Below are 7500 nucleotides of genomic sequence, written 5' to 3'. Positions count from 1 at the left end.
ACCTCCCCAACTCCTGTTACCCCCTGCCACCTTCTTTCCACCCCCCTGCCAGCCCCCTGCCACCTCCAGCTCCCCCGCTCGAGGGCACTAACTGGAGGTGAACCCACAATCAGTGCTGTTGTCACGACCTGTGTGTGGCAACCCCAGAGGAGGCTGAAGAGCTGCGAGTGAGAGGTTGAGTGGCCACTGAATGCGCGCGTGCAGTGAAGGGGGGGGGGGGGGGGGGGGGGGGGGGTGCGGGGGGGGGGGGGGGGGGGGGGGGGGGATGTGTGGGTTGTGGGGTTTGTGTGTGTTTTCAATGTGTGGGGGATGGGGGTGGGTGGGGGTTTTAGTTATGTGCGTGAGGGGGTGGGGGGTGGGGAAGGAGGAGGAGGAGAAGGAGGAGGAGGAGGAGGAGGAGGGGAGGGTTTTGAGTGTGTGTGTGTGTGTGTGTGTGTGTGTGTTGTGGAGTGTGTCTTATGGGCGTGAGCGTGTTTGTATTTTGGGGATTGTGTGTGTGTGTGTGTGTGTGTGTGTGTGTGTGTGTGTGTGTGTGTGTGTGTGTGTGTGTGTGTGTGTGTGTGTGTGTGTGTGTGTGTGTGTGTATGTGTGTGTGTGTGTGTGTGTATGTTTATACTCATGTGCATTTATGCAGTCATACAACTACGTGTTTAAATCAAAACTCGATCAAATATATAATCCACTGATAAAGATCGAATCACTCTCCTGAATCACTCCCCTGCATCTTCAACCATCTCGAAACCAACCTCTGCAACAGCACCATCACCTGCCCCAAAACAGACATAGAACCAACAGCCTAACACATACGAAAAAGAAGCCCTCCAGATTGCCATTGCAAATACAGACAGACACAAACTAGCACAGGGAGAGGCAGTGATAGAAGACTGCTGTAATAAGGCTGTACTCGCAGAATTAGTTACAGCAGGGGAGTCACAGAATACGAATGTACTGCTGCATTATTTACTGTTGTAGGGAGCATGAAGTGACTCTCTATGTGGTCTCGAGCGTGTGTGTGTGTGTTTATGTGTTTATGTTGGTGTGTGTGTCTGGGTGTGTTTATGTTTGTGTACGTATGTGTGTGTGTTTATGTTTGTGTGCGTATGTGTGTGTTGAGTGTGTGTGTGTGCTTATGTTTGTGTGTTTATTTTTGTATGTTTAATGTGTGTGTGTGTGTTTATGTTTGTGTGGATATTTTATGTGTGTGTAGGTATTGCTCTGAAACAGACGTCAGTAGATGTTCGTTTAAGTACGCTAGCATTTCCACGTTAATGTACTCCCCCCCCCCCCCCCACAGGCTGTAAGCATGAGATACCACTCACCGTAACTCACCTGGTAATGACGTCGTCATGCGTGATGCGCACATGTGTACACACGCACAAAAACATACACTCACACACATAAATACACACACACATAGATACACAGACACATACGCACACATACACTCACAAATAATTAAATACACACAACTAGAATCCTATCCTCACACACACGCCTATATACATCCCACACCTTCTCTCACCCACCCTCACCCACCCACCCACTCATCCACCCACCCTCACCCACCCACCCACACTCACCCACCCACCACCCTTACTCACCCACCTATCCACCCACCCACCTACTCTCAACCACCCACCTACCCTCACCCACCCACCTACTCTCACCCACCCACCCTCACCCACCTACCCTCACCCACCCATCCACACACCCTCACCCACCCACCCATCCACACACCCTCACCCACCCATTCACCCACCACCCACCTACCCTCACCCACCCACCCACCCTCACTCACCCACCATCACAAACCCACCCACCCACCTACCCTCACCCACCGTCACCCACCCCCCCTCTCACACGCACACGCAGTTACACTCATACAACCCTCCTCGCGGACACGCTAGCTACCGCGGACATAGGTTATTCAGCAGACAACTCTCTCGTAATTTCCCTCCCGTTGAAATTGCAGATGGCCTCTCTGTAGGTGTTGCAAGCCAGGGAAGTGCCGGGAATAATAAGTGGGGGGAGGGGAGGGGCAGGGGGTTGAGGAGGAGGAGGAGGAGGAGGAGGAGGAGGATGAAGGGGAAAGGGGGAGGAGGAGGAGGACGACGAGGAGGAGGAGGATGGTGCATATACGCAGTCTCGTGTTTTTGTTACATATGTATATATATATATATCTATATATATATATATATATATATATATATATATATAAATATATATATATATATGTGTATATCTGTGTGTATGTGTGTGTGTGTGTGTGTGTACTCTAAGGGAAAGGGGTGTTTGACCTACGCAACCTCCTCTCCCTCTTTTCCTTCTCCATATCCTAACCTCCCTCCCTTTCCCCTCCCCCTTTCCCCATTGACTAATTCCATGGATCCTGCTGTGATTTTGTGTCATGTGGATTAGAAAGTTTTTTTTTTTTTGTTATTCCTATCATCTGATTAAAAAAAAATCCATCCCCCTTTCCCCTCCACCTCCACCAAAGATCCACCAAAGCTCTCCACATCTCCAAGACTCCACCTCCCTTCCCCCTCCACCTACCCAATCCCTCCACCAAAGCTCTCCACACCCAACAAACCCCACTTCCTTTTCCACCAACCACAAAGAAATAACGAAAAAACACCAAAAAATCTTGCAAAGAAATAATCCACCAAATCACCTCCCTCACTGGCCGTAGAAGGGGCTCCATCAACCATCAAATTCTCTCTTGTTTCCAGAGTGATCGCTTGTTTCACGGGGGCGACGCCGTGAAATGCAGTAATATAATGATTGGCAATTATGGCTGCCCATTAGGCTGTCGCTGCAAAGCCCCTCCGAGTTGAAAATAATTGCAAAGCTTCCTGTGTCTGTGGAATTATCAAGGCCAGATGCTGTCCCCAGGCGCACATACAAATACTTGCGCCATGTGCACGCACTCTTGCTTGCAGGCGCGTATACAGACACAAGTGTGGATGCACATACACATACATGTATGTAGTAATAGAAACATAGACGCTAACGTACAAAATAAATAAGCATAAATATAAACACAAAACACACACACACACACACACACACAAACACACACACACACACAACACAAATACACACACACACACACACACAACACAAATACACACACACACACACACACAGCACAAATACACACACACACACACACACACACAAACACACACACACACACACACACACACACACACACACACACACACACACACACACACACACACACACACACACAACACACGCACACACACATCTTCACAATCTCGTCCGTAAACATAAGGAAGAACATTCCTTATTCTTCTTATATCTTAAGATGTTGTGTCTGACAATAACGCATAGAACGTTTCCTAAGAATTAGTGAGCAGATTGAGATAAGAAATTGTCCCGTAAGTGATCGATCTTATTAAGACTGTTTTGATACTTTTGTGAAAGAGCGAGAAAGAAAGAGAGATAGATAGATAGATAGATAGAGAGAGAGAGAGAGAGAGAGAGAGAGAGAGAGAGAGAGAGAGGTAGGGATGGGAGTGGATGATAGGGGGGGAGGAGGAAGAGGGAGAGGTGTGAGAGGAGGGGAGAAGAGAGAGAGAGAGAGAGAGAGAGAGAGAGAGAGAGAGAGAGAGAGAGAAAGAGAGAGAGAGATAGAAAAAAAGAGATACAGATTCAATTCCTTCCATCGCCAACATAAAAAAAAGAAAGAAAGAAAGAAAGAAAAGAAACAAGAAGCATAAAACAAATATAGAAATCATAAAGGAAAAAAAAAAAAAAACAAATGCAAAATAATCATAAACGAACAAAGAGGACCTAGTAATAGGAAAAATAGGAATGAAACTATACTGTTCTCCTTTTACAAGTCGTTTCTGGTTTCTGATTTCACGATTGATCACTAGACAAATGACATTGCTAATGGTGCAATTGGAAACCGGCATTTTGGGCGCACTAATAAGGATTCTTTTTGTTTCTCTCTCTCTCCCTCACTCTCTGTCTCTCTGTCTCTCTCTCTCTCTTTCTCTCTCTCTCTCTTTCTCTCTCTCTCTCTCTCTCTCTCTCTCTTTCTCTCTCTTTCTCTCTCTGTCTGTCTGTCTCTCTCTCTCTCTCTCTCTCTCTCTCTCTCTCTCTCTCTCTCTCTCTCTCTCTCTCTCTCTCTCTCTCTATATATATATATATATATTTATATATATATATATATATATATATATATATATTTCTCTTCTTTCCTCTCTTATATATATATAATATATATATAATATATTTTATATTATATTATATATTTTCTCTTTCTCTCTCTCTCCCTCCCTCTCTCTCTCTCTCTCTCTGTCTCTCTCTCTCTCTCTGTCTCTCTCTCTTTCTCTCTCTCTCTGTCCATCGAACACGCACCTCCACCCCCCCTACTTACCCCCTCCCACCTGAATTGGTTCTTGTCCGGTTCCTCCACGACATTACGCTCCCCTCCCTCCCCCCCACCTCCTCCATCCCTCTCTCATTCCCCGACTCCTAACTCCCTTTAATTCTGTCCTCCTACCCTTTACCTCCCCTTTAATCTACGCCCACACCCCCATCTTCTCAACCCCTCCCCCTTCTCCTCCCCCTCCCCTTCCCCACAAACCATTTCATCCCCTCTACCTAACCCCCTCCCCCTCCTCCCTCCTCTCTCCTCCCTCCCCACAGACCATTTCAACCTCCCTCTACCTAACCCCTTCCCCCTCCTCCATCTCTATCTCCTACCACAGTCCATTTCAATTCCCTCTTTACCTAACCCCTTCCCCCTTCCTCTCTCCTCCCTCCAACAGGACATTTCAATCCCCTTACAAACCCCTCCCTCTCTCCCTCCTCCATCCTCCCTTCCACAAACCATTTCAACCTCCCTCAACCTAAACCATCCCCTCTTCTCCCTCCGCAGACATTTCAATCCTCTACCAACCCCTCCTCTCTCCTCCCCCTCCTCCCTTCACAAACCATATCACCCCTCAACCAAAACCTCCCTCCTCCCTCCTCCCTCCCCACAGACCATTTCAACTCCCCTCTACCTATCCCCCTCCCTCTCCTCCCTCCTCCCTCCTCCCTTCCCACAAACCATTTCAACCCCCCTCAACCTAACCCCCTCCCCCTCCTCCCTCCCCACAGACCATTTCAACCCCCCTCAACCTAACCCCCTCCCCCTCCTCCCTCCCCACAGACCATTCCAACTCCCCTCAACCTAACCTTCCTCCCTCTCCTCCCTCCTCCCTCCCCACAGACCATTTCAACCCCCCTCTACCTAACCCCCCCTCCCTCCCCCCTCATCCCCCCACCCCCTACTTGATCCACGCCACTATTTCGTCCGTTCCAGGAAGTTCCAAGGAAATGGCTGAGGGTCGAAACCATCTTCTGAGACGCCAAGGGATGACTGTACGAATTTCCCTCGGACGAAATGGCCGTCGTGCCTTTTCCTACGTGGCCTTTGAGGCTTTGATTAATTGTGTGATTGACGAGATTGGGACGAGAGTATTGCGAATCATGGCTAGGCTTTTGTTTGTTTGTTTTCTTGATCTCTCTCTGTCTTTGTCTTCTCTATTTATCTATTTATTTGTCTGTCTATTTACCTATCTATCTATCAATTGTTTAGTTATGTATTCTCTCTCTCTTTCTCTCTCTTCTCTCTCTCTCTCTCTTCTCTCTCTCTCTCTCTCTCTCTCTCTCTCTCTCTCTCTCTCTCTCTCTCTCTTTCTCTCCCTCTCTCTCTGCATAACAGATACGGAATAATTTCAGTTGGGTAACCTTAAAACTCATACGACCCTTATGACCAGAATGCATTAAGGTCAGAATAGAGTAAAATATACTGCAAATTTTAATGGTCCATCTCGTGACAGAAAGTTATTCATGGGATTCGAGGCAGAGAGCAATGAGCGAGAGAGAGAGAGAAAGACAAAAAGAGAGAGAAAAAAAGGGAAAGAAAGAAAGAGGGAGAGAAGGAAAAGATAGAGAGAAAGATAAAGAAAAAAAATAAAGAGAGAGAAAGAGAAAGATAAAATAAAGAGAGAGAAAGAAAGAGAGAGAGAGAGAGACATGAAAATTCAAGAACAATAACAACAACCAATAACACCATTCCATCACATAAAAAAGTAGAAAAACATACAAAATTAGTCCATCCACCTACCCCCCCTCCCCCCTCACAACCCTCTCCCCTACCCCTACCCCTTCCCCTCCCCTCCCTTTCATCTCATGTCTTCAGCCTCGGCTAATGATAAAGCAACAAAAGGGCGTAATCACAGTACACATAAGATGGGCGTGTCTGTCTGTCCCTCTCTCGCTTGTTGACCGCCTGGCCAGACACTGTCTATGTCTAGCTTTGTGTCTTTTTTCTTGAGGGATTTTTTGGCTTATTTCTTTCTAGAAAAAGCGGTTTTATTTATTTATTTTTTTTATCTAATTATTTTTTATTATTTTTTTGCTTTATGAAATCTATGAAGAGCTTCTGCAATTGTCTGTATAGTTCTTATTTCGTCTTTTTATTTACTTAATCATGATTGTCTGTATTATCAGGGTATGTTGTCTGTTTATACTTTTTTGTTTTTGTTTTTCTTTGTGTTAAGTCTTCACTAGCGATAATATCAAACAATATCCAAGCAGGCAATGCAAACACACGTAAACACGCAATCGAATCAGTCAATCAACATTCACAGCCAACTTTTGAAGCAGCATTGACGTTCAAGAAACGATTTATTGATATCACGAGAAAGAACGAATCAACATGTAACACGCCCCCTTTAAAAATCTGAATATACATACATACATACATATATATATATATATATATATATATATATATATATAATATATTATATATAATATATATATATATATATATATTATATATATATATATATATATATATTATATATATATATATATACATACTCATATATATATATATAATATGTATATATATATATATATATATATATATATATATATATATATATATATATATATATCATACACACATACACACTTTTTTCATGATAATCGATTGTAGGTAGGAAAGTAGATAGCAAGATACTAGACTGATAGACAGATAAATAGATAGACTGATAGTCAAACAGACAGATAGATAGACAGATTAATTTATAGACATGCAGATAGATTAATAGATAGATCGACAATTAGGTATTGAAGATAGGTCAGCAGATATAGATACATATCAAAGGTCAAAGGACACCGGCCAGCTCCCTTCCGCCTGACTTTGACCCAAACAGAAGCTCCTACTCACTCGCCCGTACCTAAGTAGACTAGGGGGCATGGCCGCGGGCGAACCAGAGACCTTGCAATTGCTAAGAAAACTTTCTATTATTGAGCTATGACACCCTTAGATCGATATATAGATAGAAAGATAGTTACATGTCTTTATATCAGAGGTTGATTTACGTACATAAATAGATAGATAGGTGGTAAGGGTATCTATATATACATAGATAGACTGATATATTGATAGAGAGAGAGAAAAGA

Source organism: Penaeus japonicus, unplaced genomic scaffold (genome assembly GCF_977035675.1).
Source record: "Penaeus japonicus unplaced genomic scaffold, GWHDUDI00000001_assembly GWHDUDI00000024, whole genome shotgun sequence".
In the NCBI taxonomy this organism is placed as follows: Eukaryota; Metazoa; Arthropoda; class Malacostraca; order Decapoda; family Penaeidae; genus Penaeus; species Penaeus japonicus.
Note: the sequence above shows the minus strand (reverse complement) of the source record.